The 18,183-nt window shown below is 37.6% G+C and overlaps 1 protein-coding gene across 1 annotated transcript in view; it reads right to left on the bottom strand.

Annotated features, from left to right (window-relative positions):
* LOC126877314 (uncharacterized) overlaps window positions 1–14,132 on the bottom strand; it is a 68,961-nt gene extending 54,829 nt beyond the window's left edge. The window contains exon 1 of the mRNA XM_050640117.1: window positions 13,860–14,132. The gene's annotated coding sequence lies outside the window, so the exon portion shown is untranslated. The remainder of the gene's footprint in view (window positions 1–13,859) is intronic.
* Between the last annotated feature and the right edge of the window lie 4,051 nt (window positions 14,133–18,183).

The following is an 18,183-nucleotide window of genomic DNA, read 5'->3' on the forward strand; positions in this document are numbered from 1 at the left end:
TATGTCGATATTATTATTATACAGGAATGTTTTAGTTTCTAGGGCCCTTTGTTATAGTCCGTTAGAGTTCCATGCTGCTATTTCAAGCATGTCCATTTTTATTTTTTACTTAGCAAGTTTGTGAGTAGTAACATGACTGTTGTTTGTTGTACTTGTTGCCTTAGTATTGTGTTTTTCTCACTTACCATTTTTCTTAATATCTCTGTACCTTTAATGGATTGTTTGAGCATTTCTTTGATTTCTGTATCGTCTTCGGTGTTGTTGCTTTGATTCTGTTTGTTTGTGGGCGTTGTTTGTCTAATGTTTTGGGTTACTTGCGCGTAGCTGCGGTTTCCTTGGGGATCGGTGTTTCCGTTTATAGCTTTTGGTTCATTTTGTGCTTTCAATGTTGGTAGTTGATCTATTGCCAAGTGGTGGAAACTGTTTACGTTGTGATTGTTTTCTGATTTCGCATCCTTTATAGCTGGCTGGGTGGTTTCCATTACAGTTGTAACATTTTACTGTTAGGGAAGTGATACATTTACACTGTACATGAGAGTGTGTGTGTAAGGGTTAGAGGGCGTCAAGGTCTTAGTGGAGACAAAAGACTGTTGCCAGATGTTAGAAGAATCTAGCATAGTCGGTTGGCGACCAGCGTGCGTGCAAGACGTTCTTCAGAGAGTAATATAGATGTATAACTGTTGTGTGGGAAATATAGTCAATAATTTGTATTCCCAAATCCTCGAATTTTCTTAACATGGTAGCAGAGCGTGGTTACTAGTTTTGCAAGATATTTAGTGCGTGGTTACGATCTTGCGAGTGAGTTTTCAGTAAAGAAAAAAAAACTTTCAGAGGAAAAAATATACTTTGAGCACGTAGGAACGCTTGAGTAAGAAAAGAAAAAAAGAAGAATCAATTAAAATGGAGAGATCGGAAATCATGATACCTATATTCGATGGTGAGGATTATGGAATGTGGAAGCAAAGAATCACGATGTTTCTCAAATATAAGGAATGCGAGGTTGTTACAACTAGAATGAAGAACGAAAGAGACGATGAAGACTGGGACAAAAAGGATTTGAAGGCGATTAATATAATTTATAGTGCAATATCGAACAGACAATTGGAGTATGTTAGGGAAGGAAAAACGGCGTATGATATAATAAAAAGGTTCGATGAAATGTACTTGAAAGAGTCGACGGCACTGCAGATCGTATGCAGAAGGAGATTGGAAAACATAAGACTGGAGAACTACAGTGATTCAGCATCATTCTTTAACGATTTTGAGAAATTAATCAATGAATTAAAAAGTGCGGGCGCACAAGTAAGTGAGAGGGAAAAGCTGAATTACATGCTGAATACGTTACCCGAAGAATACAGCTACATAGCGGACATAATAGACGCATTGAAAGAAGAGGATCAAACGGTAGCGTATGTAAAAAATAAAATAGAGATAGCAGAGAAGAAAAATAAATCCAATCGAGGAGAAAGGCAAACCAACGCCTTTTCTGCAAAAAAGGAAGGATGCTTCAGATGTGGAAGATTAGGACACTTTGCGAGAGAGTGTCAAAATGGCGTTCAAGCGGGAAGCAGTAACGGCTATTGGCATGGGCCAACACGTGGTCGAAACAGAGGAAGAGGGAACAAAGGCAATACGAGCAGAGGACGTGGAAACTTTCATCGTCAATCAAGAACCGGCACGGGCGAGCATGGAAACTCAAGAGCAGGCATATGGACAGCAACGGCGCACTTAGTAAACAGCGCCGAACGTAGTGGTATGAGTAAAAAGGAAAGATGGCATAGGATGCTAGGACACGTAAATTTTAAATATTTAGAGATTTTGGGTAAAGAGCAACTAGTGACTGGCATACCGAATGAATTTGAAAAGGAACTTTTGAAATGTAGGGTGTGTATAGAAAGCAAAATGCATAACTTACCTTTCAAAAATAATCGAACTAAGACTAGGGAAATAATGGAAATTATTCATACGGACGTATGTGGTCCCTTTAAGACTACCGGATTCAATGGAGAAAAATATTTCATTTCATTTATCGATGATTATAGTAAAATAGCTAGGATCTATTGTATAAAATCAAAAGATGAGGTCTTTGATTCTTTCGTACAGTTCGTAAATGAAGCCGAAAATTTAACGGGCAAGAGGTTAAAAATATTAAGATTCGATAATGGTAAAGAATATTTAAATAATCGAATTTATAAATTTGCTAGGGATAAAGGTATAAGAATAAATAATTGCCCAACATACGTACATGAATTAAACGGGACAGCGGAAAGGTATAATAGAACAGTGATGGACATGGCGCGTTGCTTGTTAGCGGAAGCGAAAGTACATAAAAGGTACTGGCCGGAAATAGTTTGTACAGCGGCATACTTGAAAAATCGAATATTAGCGAATACTATAGAAAGAAAGACACCTTTTGAAATATTCTTCGGGAAAAAACCAAGTGTTAAAAATCTACATCTATATGGAAGTAAAGTTTTTGTAAGAAGGCCAGAACAAAAAAGAGTTTCCAAATGGGACAAGAAGGCAGATATGGGAATTCTATTAGGATATAGTGAAGTAGGATACAGAGTCTTATTAGGTGGGAACATAACAATAGCTAGACATGTAGAGGTCATAGAGACAGACACTAAATGTATCGGTTTTGAGGAAAATTCATTAGAGGCAGATAGAAATGATAGCGAAGATAACTATTCATTGGATGGTATGGATATGGAAGAGTTAGAAGGTAGGAAAGATGAAAATAATAGTAGTATTGAAAGCTCAAACACTCCTAGGAGATCTACACGTATTAAGAAAACTCCAGTAAGGTATCCAGAAAAGGAAAATATTTGCGAGATTCATGCAAATTATTGTAAAGTAGATATCCCTCGTACATTTGAGGAGGCGATTGGTTGCGAAAATAATGAAGTTTGGAAACAGGCTATGGATAAGGAAATAGAATGTCTCTATAAGAATAAAACTTGGAAATTGGTAGAAAGGGTAAAAGGCAAAGAAGTATTAGATGTAAAATGGGTTTACACGAAAAAAATCAGAGGACAGGTATAAGGCTAGATTAGTGGTAAGGGGATTTCAACAAAGAAACGTAGCCGATGACATATATTCTCGAGTGGCGAGTAATCAGACCTTTAAGATATTGCTATCATATTGTTGTCAAAATGGATTAATAATTGAGCAAATGGATGTAGAAACTGCCTTTTTAAATGGTGAAGTAAGCTCGGAGGTATATGTAAATCAACCAAAGGGATATGCGGACGGAACGAATAGAGTTTGTAAATTATCGAAAGCGCTTTATGGGTTAAAAGAAAGTCCGAGGGACTGGTATGAGTGTTTTGATAAGTATGTGACGAGATTAGGTTTTAAAAAGAACAATATAGAGCTGTGCCTATATACTTATGGAGAGGGAGAAAATGTTGTTTATTTGTTAATATACGTAGACGATTTGTTGATTTGTAGTAAAAACAAAGGGAAGATACAAAGTGTAAAAAAAATTATTAACTGATAAATTTGAAATGAAAGATTTAGGTGAAGTAAAAGAATATCTTGGAATAAATGTAGAGTATGATTATTTAAAAAATGAAATGAGATTAAGCCAAAAGAAATACATAGAATCATTAGCAAACAAATATAAATTACATAACAGCAAATTGTACTGTACACCTATGGAGACCAACTTAAAAATTGAAAAAGCTGAGATAAATAGAGAGGACATTGGATACAAGAATTTAATTGGCGCATTGCTGTATATTAGTGTAAATACCAGACCCGATATAAGTTATAGTGTGAATTATCTGAGTAGATTTCAAGATTGTTGTAACGAGACACATTTTAAATATGCCTTGCGAATATTGAAATATTTGTACCGGACTAGAGATTTAGGGCTACATTATAAAAGAAATGAAAAGTGCGAAACGATAGATTGTTATGTGGACGCTGATTGGGCAGGAGATCATATAGATAGGAAATCGACTTCTGGGTATGTAATTAGATGGTATGGAAATGTAATTGGATGGAAGTCTAAAAAACAAAGGTGTGTGACAAAAGCCTCGACGTATGCAGAGTATGTTGCTCTATCGGAAGCGGTGAGCGAAGTAATGACTATCAGAGAACTAATGAAAATCTTCGATGTAAATGTAGACGATAACCCTGTAAAAATCTATGAGGATAACTCTGGAGTAATGAGTATAGCAAAATACGGAACTTTTACAAAAAATTCTAAACACATCGAAGTTCATTACCACTACGTTCACGAGTACGTAAAGGAAAATAAGATAAACATAATAAAAGTAAGTACAGAAGAAAACACTGCGGATATTTTTACGAAGGCACTGTGTAGAGAGAAATTTGAAAGGTTTAGGTCATGGATGAATGTAAAATAAGAGAAATGTAAATAAAGCGATAAATGTTAAATATTTTGTTAATTCGACAAGTATGTAAATAAAATTAAGTGTACAGTATAAATGTAAGGAGGCGTGTTAGGGAAGTGATACATTTACACTGTACATGAGAGTGTGTGTGTAAGGGTTAGAGGGCGTCAAGGTCTTAGTGGAGACAAAAGACTGTTGCCAGATGTTAGAAGAATCTAGGATAGTCGGTTGGCGACCAGCGTGCGTGCAAGACGTTTTCAGAGAGTAATATAGATGTATAACTGTTGTGTGGGAAATATAGTCAATAATTTGTATTTCCAAATCCTCGAATTTCCTTAACATTTACTTCATTTATTTTCCCTACGTATGGACAGTGTGTTGTTAAATGCTTCGTATCGTATCTTGTCATATTGTTTATTGCTCTTGTTTGGTGACCAATTTTTGCTAATTCGTCACTTAATTTTTTTTGTGTTAGTTTTTGAATGTAGTCCTCTTATAACTATTTCGTAGCTCCTTTCCGTTTTCAGCTGGTATGTGTGGTACACAGCGTTTTTTCTTTTAATTCCTTTATCACTTTCCTATAATTTTCTGGGGTGTTTATTTGAATTTTTACTTGTTCTAATTTTGTTTGTTTTATTGTGTAGTTTTCCTTCCCAACTATATCGTTTAGTCGATCAATAAGCGGGTCTATTATCTGGGCGTCGACAAATATTGGTGGTGGTTTTGTAGTTTGCGTTGATTTAGTTGTGTTTTTGGTTGTTGGGTCGTCTATTTCTTCCGTAAGTGAGCTGAAGGAGTTTCTTAATGGTAATTCTTGCAGCCATCGCTGCTTTTCTGTATCTGAATTTCCTGTTATTTTTCGTTTCTTGTTATAACTTGCCACCTTCCAGCTTTCATCCTGTTGGGTTAATTCGTTATTGGTAATATTCTCTTCATTGTTTGGTATTGTTTTCATATCAACTTCGTTTGTAGCTGAGCATTCCTGTTCTTCGTTTATTGGTTGGCTTGGTTTTGATATGTTTGTTGTTTTATTTATGTAGTATTGTTCGTCTTTGTTAATTATTTTTATCGGTGGGATGTGCTTTTTCATTTTAGTTTTGCTTGTAGTCTTCTTAGTAGAAGACACGAGTTTCCACCATTTAGCTATGGGCGTTGCCGTTCGTAACTTTCTCTTCCCCACTTGCCGCACTTTTTCTGAAGCACTGTTTTACACGTCCGTTTAGCTCGGTTGCTCTGGCAGAACTCGATTTACAACATTGAGAACATTTATATCGAAAATTCTTTCTCGCATGAAGCTTCTGTATTAATACAAAAGGCACGAATTAAGATATATGATTATTCACAAGTATTAGAGCACTTGCTGATCTTATAGATTTTATAGAAAATGTGATACATGATTGACCAAGATTATTAAGAAAATGAAGTTTACATCCGTATGAGATTAACGATCCGAAATACACACTTTGTGAAAATTCGTGACAGTTGGAGGAAAAGTAATGAATTAACGATTATGTGACAGCAATTAAAATCCGTCGATCTAAGGTCTTTATTAAATTAAATAGTTCAAAATCGTTTACATATTAGGTGATCCCATAAGTTTTTGTGTATATATTTATACACTTTTGTGTATATATTTCATGTGTCGATTTCTAAACATACGGCGATAAGGGACCAATGCACTTGAGCTTAGCTGATCGAGAACAGGCTAGAGTAGATCTTCGTGGGCATAAGATCGTAATATAGTGAACACAGTGACTTCTAACAGTAAAAAATCACGAGTGAAATGCGTATCCATTTTCGACATCTCATGTTATATGAATTTCGGAAAGAAAGTTCGGTAACAATTGCCAGGAAAAACATATGTGCTGTTTACGGAGAAAATGCGCTTTCATCTCGCACCTGTAGGAAGTGGTTCCAACGTTTTAGAGCTGGGAATTTCTGTTTAGAAGAGGAGGTACGCTCCGGGCGTCCTCTTCAGACAGACGGAGATAAAATTCGGGATCTTGTTGAAAAATCACCAAGTTTGACAGTTCAAGAGATGTCAAATGTCCTGAAAATACCTAAGACAACGATTCATAGGTGTTTAAAAAAAATGGGGATGGTGTCAAAGTTGAACGTTTGGGTGCCCCATGAACTTACGGAACGGAACCGTCTTGAACGAATGACAGCGTGCATGTCATTAATTGCACGTAATAAACGTGAACCATTCCTTAAACGCCCCTGGTAACTGGTGATGAAAAGTGGATACTTTTCGAAAACCCTGAACGGAAACGTAGCTGATCCCAACGAAATCAGCCACCTGAACGCTGTGCAAAACCAGGGTTACATCCACGTAAAGTTCTTTTGTGTGTATGGTGGGATTATAAAGGAATACTCTATTTTGAACTTTTATCTAGTGGTGATACCATTAATTCAGACAAATATTGCGCTCAGTTGGAAAAATTAAGGGAAGCACTAGCTGAAAAACGGCCAGGTTTAGTGAATAGGAACAACGTTATCTTCCATCACGACAATGCTAAACAGCATGTCGCGAAAAGCGTTACAAAAAAATTGTCTGAATTTAATTGAAAAATTTTACCACATCCCCCATATTCCCCAGACTTTGCCTCATCTGATTACCACCTGTTCAGAGCATTACAACACTTTTTAGTAGCTAAAAAATTGGAAAATATTGACACTCTCAAAAATAGCATAGAAAATTATTTTAAAGAAAAACAAGAGAACTTTTATCCAGACGGAACCTACCAGAAAAATGGGAAGAAGTTGTACAACGAGAGGGGGATTACATTTTTTCATGAAACTGAAAGGTATGTAAACGATCTTAACATATATAACCTCTCGAAAAACGGCACGAACTTATGGGATGACCTAATAATTAAACAACTATAAATATATCAAAAGATTATAATAAAAGAATGTAATAGAATATCTAATGTCCGTACTTGTAAATACAACGAAAAACGTAACGTGTAGATTGCAGATGTTTATGAATGTAAAATTTGCGAAAAGCATATGAAAGTTATACACATAAAATATACAAATATTGATATATGCACGAAAACTATGCGTATATGCACAAAGATATGTACAATTTATGAGTAATATGTCTAATATTGATTTATTAACGTTATGTGAATTGATACAAAAGGATATTTAACAATTTCGTTTTAAATAAAAATCTATTTATGACGACGCGCCAAAATTCGCATTACGATAAATTACGATAAATTATAAATTGCTTTTCCGTATCTGCAGCACTCGAATTGTACAAGTAATGTGTGCGTTTGAGGGCCCGACCTTTTGGTCGACCGCGCCATACCTGCAGTAAAAACGCATACTGGCTTCGCATTTAGATGTTCGCGTTCGACTTGGGAATGGCGCGCATAGATGGTCGGCGCGCGACTTGCCCTCTCCTTGCGGATCATTGGACAAGTTAAACCTACCCTTTCGGGCGGCAGCTCGCTTAGCTGGCGCCACGCGATACCTGCCACCATATAGCTCGGTCCCAGCAGGTTGGCTCTCCAGCCGATTATTCCTGCTCGACAACCATTTTGTATGCTTACCGCTTGCACCGACGGTCACAGGTTTCCTCTCCAGCTCGCACGCTTCGTGCTTTTTTCTGCGCCCCGGTTCTTCGTTACTGTTGTTTTCTTGGTTCTATCTTGTTTATTGTTCTATCTTCGATCCAGTGTTCTGTTTGTTGTATCCGTTTATTTCTTCGTTGCGATTCTTTGTTTGGTTGTTGTTGTTGTCTCTATAAACTTGAAATATAAATGCAATTTCCTTTTAAATACAGTAACGAGGTTTATTCAATTTCGATAACATTGTATTAGTAAGATATCGAAGCTAGCAACTTTTCGTTGAAGTTTATTTTATATTTCTTAAATTATTCGGGTAAAGATAACTCCACACTGACGGCCTATTGTCCACAGACAGATGTCGTAGTAATCGGCGGACAATGTCTGTCAGTGAAACTTAAGGCGCGTACGGGCAGACTACAGGCGTCTGTAGACATTGCCTGCCGACAACACATGCCAAAACATGTATATAAACTGCCTGCAAGCAACGTCGCTTGTCCACTAGAAGTTTGCCGGGTATCACTGCGTATCGATGAGTCGAAAATGCCTTGGAGATGCAACACACGGATCGTTTAAATCTACCTGTAATCCAATCAAGCTAGCCTAAAAAAAAGACAAATTCAACATTAAATTGTATCGGACATTTTGCTACAACGCTCAACTGATAGAAATCATGCTCAGGAACAAATATATGTCTTTGCTAACTTTCTAAATATATGTAGACGACGTTTTAAATTGCTAGTAGTTGAAACAAACAATATGATATATTTTTGAGTGATCTATAAGGATTTACAGGCCCACTGGGAAATCTTATTAGTGTTCTCTTGCACCATGTATTAAAGCGCATCAACACCGATAGAAGCACTGTACACGCGATATCGTCGCAGTGTCTCCTGAAAATCGGCGATAAGTCGCTCGAAACTTTACTGGAAACATTTCTCCATGTTCTACTGACAATCACATAGCATGTGTCATTGCTGGAATTTGATAAATTTGGTTGAGAACACGAAAGAATTTTCCGTTTACAATAAAGCAAGGGACTATCGAGTTGGAACAGTTCGTGTTTGAAAATAGCGTTCTATGCTAAAATAGCGGTGGAAATTATACTACATGTAAAAGTGAGTCATAAAAACAAATACAATTTTCTTATTTTCTATCTTTTTTACTTTTATCGCAAGTTTGATTTCTATACATATAACTGTTTTCAATTTAAGAAGGAACTTATTTTCTTAAGGGCTTTTCATACAAATTTGAAAAATAACTGTTGTTTTTGATCCCTTATCTCTATCTTTATCCTTCTATTTTTGTGAGACTGTATCGGTTATTTATTCTTAATATTTACAATCCGAAGTCTAATTTATGTGCCGTATTAATTTTCTGTGAATAATTTAGAGATATGTGAAATCTTGCTATATATATATACTGTTTGGTACCTATTAGAAGTGCGTTCGATCTAATGTGGAAAATTCTTAATTTTAATAAAATAGTTTCAAATTGCTAAGGCTGGGGCAAACTAAGAAGTTTCTGGAATATACAGGGTAGTAAGTCGCTTCGCAAATATGTGTACATCGGGACAATATGTTACATATGTAATCCCTTACACAGTTTCATATGATCTTGTAAAATAATCATTCTTCTTTTAATATCAGTTGGTTTTTGTATTTTTATTTCATTTATCTCATAGATTATAATTCCTTTAGGAAATTTTTGCAAAAATTTTCGCTGGAAATTTTCAGAAAACCTTATTCCTGAACAAAATTTGTTTTGTACTACGAACTGTCGCATTTAAATAAGAAAAATTCTATTTATGTAATTTTGTTATTAAGCTTGTTCATATCTAACTTCAAATTATCTGTAGCTTGTTTATAATTAATTAAGTTTGAAATGTTTGTTTGTTAGTTATTACAAAAGGGTCATAGCTAAGTTTTTGAGTTGTGCTCAGCTTATTATAACTTCAGTTATTATGCTCTGAGCGTCATGTTGTTTCTTAATAAAATTCTTTAGTCTCAATAATCAATTTTCTCTGTTCATAAAGATGGTGGTTGTTTATTTTAAGAATTTTGTTCTTAATTCCAAATATTGCGGACATTCTTTTATTATGCATTAGTTGGTATCCAATCTTCTTGGATAGGACGTATTGCATATTCCATTTTTATTTGTTTTATATTTTATCCTGTTTCCTAGACTCACTGCACAATCACGTTTGTCTCTCTGCTAATCTAACTTGTACTATTATTCTTTTAGTTATTAACAATAATTTCATATCTAAGCAACTCACTTCAATTATGTTTTCTGAGTCGTTAGTATATTTATATACTTCACCGTTGATAATTCTGTAGATTATTCTATTCTCTCCGTTTATTACGCCCCAAGGCTTACTATAGGCCGTGTTCCTAACCGTCGCAAACAGATCGTCTTACATGACCGTCGAGATATACACAAAGTAGCGATAAACGCATAGTTGTCGTCAAGCAGCGAGTTCCAGAAACATCTATTCGCCTTCGGTGCGTTATTTTATCCGCATAAAGAAGCTGGTATACGTGATCATAGGCGCGAACGGTGGCGTGATCCGAGCGTAGTGGGGGTCGTCTTCCAGAGAAGACAACGAAAAGGATCGAAGAGTAATCGGTCCCTTCTGAAGAGTCAAACGTTATAAACTGCTTAGTCTAACGAATTCATTGAGAGATATCGCAAAGTCGGGTCGAATTCCTATAACATATCAACTGTATTTATCGCTAAATAATTTGTGACGTTTTTATTATTACATTCATTATTTTTAAATATACAAGCTATATTAACCTGTTAATACAGTGTTAAATTCATTGAACCACCCCTATTATCGGGATAAATAAATCAGGGGATCGATCAGTTCGTGGCGTCGGTTATCTAATTGCAACGGGAATTTACTACTCCCGTTGACGTGCTTTCTCGCGATCGCGTCTCTCCGTGAATGCTCGAATAAACACGGATTGCTTTTTAACTAAACATATTCATACCCTGTTTTCTCAAAATCGAAAGCTTAAAACATCCGTTCTTACTGATGTTATTTCAATTATATTTATATCGCGTTATTTCAATTATCTAATATATTTTTTACTTTTTTCATGTAAAATCATCATTTTACCAATTGTACCATAATTATTAGGAAGCTCTGTTAGAATTTAATCTTGGAATTAAGATTAATAATCTGTGGAAGACACAATGTTTGTGTTGAAACAATATAATGTGATATTTATTAAACAATTATTACAGGAATTATAAGTGTGTGTGTTCTGGAATGTAGACAGTTGACTGACTGGCACAGACACAGACACAGACTGACTGGCTTAGTGACCCATGGCCCTTGAAAAGGTTTTGAACCCCACTCTCTATGCAGTAATGAGTGTGACCTGTGTGGGTGTCTGTGTGGCGTCACATGTGCCGCAGAACCTTCTAGTAGCTTCTCGACGTGCCCATCGGGAATGTTCCATCCATATTCCTACGCTTCTTCCGCCAAATTCTCGAAAGAGCATGCACGTGCTAGCCGCCGTGGTACATCTCACGAACGCACGCTAATGAGGATATCGCTGAACAACGAAGGAAAGAATCCGTTCGATCAATCACCTCATCTGTATGCGATTAATATCGTTGTATTCCAACAAACTCTGAACAATAACTTAAACACGAAACTGTAATTTGTGTCTTTATAATTTGCAACGTTGTTAAAATTTTGTATCTCCCTTTGCAAATGCAAATAATTTAAATGAAAAAATACATGGTTTTTAAATCGTTTCTCTTATATTCGTAATAATAATTTCGTTCTACAGTGAATGCATTTATTATTCAACGACGTGATTTTCGGTTGTTTATTGGAAAGTTATAATGCTGCTGATCTATAGAATTAGTACTGACTGTTATAGTAATATGCACAGCGAGTCATTTGTAATAAATTGTAATTACTTGTAATGTATATCGATTGTAATTACTTGTAAACCACTCAATTCATAAATGCATACATATGTGGCGGCACTCGACAGCACAAATACGACAACTCGACACTAACTAATACCAGACAACGGCAGCGCAGTGGTTAGCGTCTCAAGTTACGAACGTTCGGGATCTGGGTTCTTAAATCCCGGCGACCGTAGTCCGATTTTTCTTCCACGATTCTTAAATGAAAAGAAAATACAGCAGTACCCTAGCAGCGACATCTACAGCCAGCAGCTACAATTATCATTTGTGTCTTTGTTCTCTCCTAAAGGCCGTCCTAAGGACTTGAGAATGCAAAGAAGAAGTGCTGCAAGAACATAACAAATATATTTACAAACCAAAACCAATTCATTACAACGCTCATCCTTCAATTACATCCTCCGCTTCCTTTCTGTCAATCCATCTTGCCCATATGTGGTTCCATAGCTGCTGAATCGTATATAGACAAACAACAACTTGAGTAAGCAAGGGGGATGGATGTAGAGCCGACAAATAAAGGAAAAGGAGAGAGAAGTGTTTCGTCCTTGAGTTTATCATATTGTGGTGGCCGGGGGATTCAACGCTATGTCCTCGATTCGCTCTAAGTACTCAGGTTCTAGACACCCTTGGAGGGCCGTAGATTTTTCTTCATCGCCCGCGATGCTCGCCGCCGCGAGCTATCTCTCTAGTAAGGAGAACCATAGCACTATCTTCTAGGGCATCGTCAAAGGCACGCGGACTCTTCACTGGTCGTAACTGTTTTATTCTTGTTTGACATATCGTAGGCGCGCCCGGAATCACGATAATTGAAATCTCATTAGCTCGATCACGTCGGGGTCACTTACACTTCACATATTTCAAATAAAATCTGCATAATTCTGAAGGAAACACAACTACATTTGGGTTATCTTGTTTTCACAGAAACCTGAGAATTTCTCAGAGTATTTTAATAAAATATTCAACTACTTTAAAACGCAAAAAATAGTTTATTGTATGGAATATATAGAGTGGTTCACGCAATTGTTTCGGCATAATTGGAAAATTCGAAATGTGTAGCTTTAAAAATATTGCAGAGGAAAAATCGGATTCGTCGAGGACAACCTTCGTTCAGAAAGTAAGGGAAATTGGCATTGCTGCTAATTGGTCAATTTGTATATCGGTGGTTAGAAAAGGATGCTAGCCGCTCTCGAGAGAAAGTCTCTAGTGGGAGACGTCGTTCATTAAAAAATAGGCGTTTCGACCGTTCGCGGAGAGACGCGATCGCGAGATAGCACGTCAACGAGAGTTGTAAGTTCCCGTTACGATTAAATAATCGACGCCACGAACTGATCGATCCCCTTATTTCGATTATGATAATAAGGGTAGTTCAATGAAATTCCACAGAATTAACACAAATAAATTAATGTTTATTTCAACAACTTATTAACTAGAAAGATATAAATGGAACAAAAAAAATGTAACTGCGTTTTGGTTGATAAGTAATGCGCGACATACCACATGTGTTGACGGTTCGACTTCTGGAAAAGTTCTGAACGCCTTTCGATTTTTTTCGTTTTTTCTGGAAGGTGACCCCCACTACGTTCGGATCACGCCACATTCTTTTACTGCGAGGTAAAATACGGGCCACGAGTCGACGTTTCTGGAAGTCGCCCTGCTTAATGAACCATGCGCTTGCCACTACAATGTTTGTTTGCCGGGCAGACGCGACGATCCGTCTGCGACATTATAGTGCCGCGATCGATAGTTAAGAATATGACCTATGGTAAGCCGCATGGCGTAACATTCTCCCCCCGTTGAGAGGGTACCGATCAAACTAGGGAGGTGTGGTTGAAGTTCCCATCTTATTTCGTCTCGGTGGCTAGTTGTTCGGGTTTCTCGAGATCGGGTTGAATTGGCAGTGGGACAAGCCTTTTGACGCCCCGATCCAAAATGCTCTTTGCCGTCTGAACTGTAGCTGTCCGGATGACACTGTCACGACCGGCATACTTCAAATCCGACGGACTGACGATAGAGATAAAGATGTGGCGGCACTCGGCGACAATGTATATCGCTGAAGTGCCTAATGAACCATCAACATCCCAACGGTCCTTCCACCGAAGGTTCTAGAAGAAAGAGCACGTGGCAACGATCGCGGACGCCTAGCAAATGCATGGACGGTGGGGATGTTGAGGGATGACAAAAGAAAGTAATCGGATCCGATCGAAAGTAAAATCATAAGAGTCAGTCTTAGAAAGTCACGCCTAGAGTTCGGAAGTAAATTGTAAAGTGTATTGATGTTAGAAAAAAAATAAAGTTTTCTTTTTTTATTTTTTACCTCAAATTCCTTTTTTTATTTTGTTATTTTACGTGACATTTTGGCGATCCTGCCAGGATAGTGAAAAGTGTTTGTTCGGAAACCAAAAGACATTCATCATCTACGGAAGATCGAATTATTTGGGACTACGGTCATCCGCAACAACAAAGTAACTATCACGAACCAAGTGAAGTAACAATAAAAGGTAAACTGAATTCCTGTGTACGTTACCGTGAAAGAAAATTTAGCTTCAGTAGCCAAGACTCGTCTTCGTCTGAAAATTATAAATCAGCGCAATAATGTCTAAGGCAAACGAATCTCAAACTTCAACCTCAACTGACCCAATGTTGCGAGCAATATGGGACAGTATTCAAAAACAGAACGAGAACATTGCCCTTTTACGAGAGGAAATGTTACATTTGTCTATGCAAAATGACGAAGAGAACAGACACAGGGCAGCAGAAATCGAGAATCTCGGGAAAACCGTCGCAGCGCTACGGACTGGGTTCGGATCCCCTGCGACCGATGAATTTGCTTCCATTATCACCGAAGACAATGAAAGTGCGTCGACAGCAATCAATCGTACTGTGAATATGGCAAAAGCACGCAAACTGTCAGGGTTAGCAGCTTCAGACACCCCACCTGTCCACCTCGACAGCGAACAACCCGAGGTGGAAGAAAGAGGCTATTTTTCGCCCGCTCCTCCCACTCTACGAGCTAAGGATGCAATACGCTACATCCCAACGCTCAACGGAGATGATGATGTAGGAGTTGAAGACTTCATCAAAGAAGTGAGAAGTATGAAGGATCGCTGTATGGAGCAAGATCTATTGCTAAAAGCAATAAAAGTGGAAAAAATCGTGGGGAAAGCAGCCCAAAGTATTCGCAACATTCCTATTGAGTGTTACAGTGATCTGTACGACGCACTGAGAAATAACTTAGCAGCACAAGTGACTTCGGATGAGTACCAAGAACAATTACGAGAGTTGAGACAGGGACGCGAGGAATCAGTGCAAAGTTTTAATATTCGGTTTAGAAGAATACTCAACCGTTTGCTGTACGCAGTAACCAATGAGTACCCACAACCACTAACACGTAAAATTATGACTGAAGAAATCACGAAGAAGACTGTTCGTGTGTACCTAAAGGGACTCAGACGCGACATAGGGCGAATACTATTAAGCAGTGAACCCTTGAATCTTCCGGAAGCTGAAAAAAAGGCAGCCGATGTAGAACGCTACTTGCGAGAAGAACGACAACCTAATTGGTCATGTAATCGCTTACCTTCGGTTAGTAATCGCCCCGACAACCAGCATATGCAGATGAAGTGCTTCAAGTGCGGAAAGCTGGGACACATTGCCAACAAGTGTCAAAATTTTCTACCACCGAGCCAGCGCGATCGACCACCCGCAAGGATTCCAGGCAGTCCAGGAATGGGACGAAATACAAGAAACAACATCGAACCAGGAGATGGACGAACCGTACGAGACATACGAGTCAACATCGCCACGGGAAGATTACTCGCAATACCTTTGTCAACCCGAACCGAAGAGCGAGTATTTCTGGTCGACACAGGAGCAGGGATAAACCTGGTGAAACGTAACAAAACTGTCAACGCGATACAAATAGGGCCTAAACAAAAATTTTCTATGGGACGAGACAAGTACGAAACTAACGAATACGTAACGAAACGAATTTTTGGACAAAATCACATTTTTCACATAGTACCGAACAATTTCCCTATTATCGAAGACGGAATCATTGGGCTACCATGTTTAGAGAAGTATAACTATTCAATATCCAATGACAAAATCCGATTAAACGACAAAACCATTTTATTTCAGAAACCAATACATTTGACTCCTGGAGAAAACAGAGTTCAAACAATCTATTTGGAAGGCAAACCAACTAAAGTATGTTTTATCAACACTGGAGAGCAAAACGTTGAAATTTCTAGCAATATTCAAAATTCTCATGACTTTTCCAACGTATCAAAACTAAAAAGCCTAGTGAGAACAGATCACATTGAAAAACCAATCCGTGAATCCATCGAAAAGATTATCCTTCATTATATTGACATCTTTAATTTAGAAACCGATCTTTTACCCTGTACTAATTTAACTCAGCACACAATTTCGTTAACCAAAGACAAAATTATTAACACACGATCGTATAGACCACCGGAATGTCACCGTGACGAGATTTCGCGACAAATAGGAGACATGTTGAAGAAAAATATTATAGAAGAATCCGAATCCCCTTATAACTCTCCGGTATGGGTAGTTCCGAAAAAATTAGACGCCTCAGGAAAACAGAAATGGAGGATAGTTATCGATTTCAGGAAACTAAATGAACTCACAGAACAAGACGCTTACCCTTTACCTGATATAGACGACATTTTAACACAACTAGGAAACGCAAAATTCTTTTCGGCGCTTGATTTATCCTCAGGATTCCATCAAATTCCAATGAACGAGAAATCTAAAAAATATACTGCTTTTTCGACACCGCAAGGGCATTTTCATTTCAATCGAATGCCATTCGGACTTAAAAACGCACCCGCTACCTTTCAAAGATTAATGGACAGAGCCTTAGCTGGACTTGTAGGAAAATACTGCTTTGTTTATTTGGATGACATAGTGATATTCGGAAAAACGATTCAAGAACATAACGAAAACCTCGCGATAGTATTTCAGAGACTCAGAGAATTAGGACTTAAATTGCAACCGGACAAATGTGAATTCGTAAAACCGGAATTAGAATACTTAGGCCATGTAGTTTCATCCGAAGGAGTCAAACCAAACCCCAAGAAATTAGACGCTGTAAAAAACTTTCGATTACCCCGCAATGCCACGGACGTGAAATCATTCTTAGGTTTAGCAGGTTATTATCGCAAATTTATTCGAAACTTTTCCAAAATCGCGAAAAGCCTTACAGACTTAACAAAAAAGGACACACCATTCCATTGGACTGACAAACACCAGATTAGCTTTGATACTTTAAAAGACAAACTCTGTAATTTCCCAATATTAGCTTATCCAGACTTTAACAAAACCTTTACCTTAACTACCGACGCAAGTAACGAAGGACTAGGAGCAATACTGTCGCAAGACGGTCATCCTTGTTGTTACATTTCAAGAACACTGAATCCACCCGAACGAAACTATACCACGACAGAAAAGGAACTCTTAGCCATCGTATGGGCCGTGAAAAGATTAAGACAATATTTGTTAGGACGACGCTTCATTATTCGAACCGACCACCAAGCTCTTAAGTGGCTACACAATTGCAAAGACCCTTCTAGCAGACTGATTCGTTGGAGACTTAGACTCGAAGAATATGACTATGAAATCGAATATACAAAGGGTAAAGATAACACAGCTGCAGACGCTTTATCTAGAGTTCACGCAGTAACTCGCGACGAAGTAGTTAACCTCGACCTAGTAATTGATCACACTAATTCATTCAACGCATGGAAAGACAACAACGAGAATCCGAAACTCTTAGAAATTAAACCAAATGACCAAACATTTTACCAATTAACTCGAAACGACTTAGGAGAATACGACGAGACACTTTGGATCAGAAGACTTTACAAAATTCTTAAAGATACAACAAAAATCGGCATAGGAAATAACGACTTCACTGAATTAGAGAAAACACAGATTAAACTCATGCTAATATATTTTAACGACACGTACAAGAAAATTACTTATGCACCTAATCCCATCTTAAAACTAGACGAAAACGAAATAATACAAGCAATAAAGGAAAACCATAACGACACCGTAGGACATTTAGGGATACAGAAAACGTATCAACGGATCAAGGATAAATTCAAAATTTCCGGACTTTTAGAAAGAGTAGAAAACTTTGTGAAAACATGCGACACATGTCAAAAGGAGAAACTAACACGTATCAGACCCAAAGAATCCCCACAAATCTCAGACACGCCACTTAACCCTAACGACAAAATCGCTATGGACATCATAGGACCGAT

The sequence above is a fragment of the Bombus huntii genome, unplaced genomic scaffold (genome assembly GCF_024542735.1).
Source record: "Bombus huntii isolate Logan2020A unplaced genomic scaffold, iyBomHunt1.1 ctg00000144.1, whole genome shotgun sequence".
Lineage (NCBI taxonomy): Eukaryota > Metazoa > Arthropoda > Insecta > Hymenoptera > Apidae > Bombus > Bombus huntii.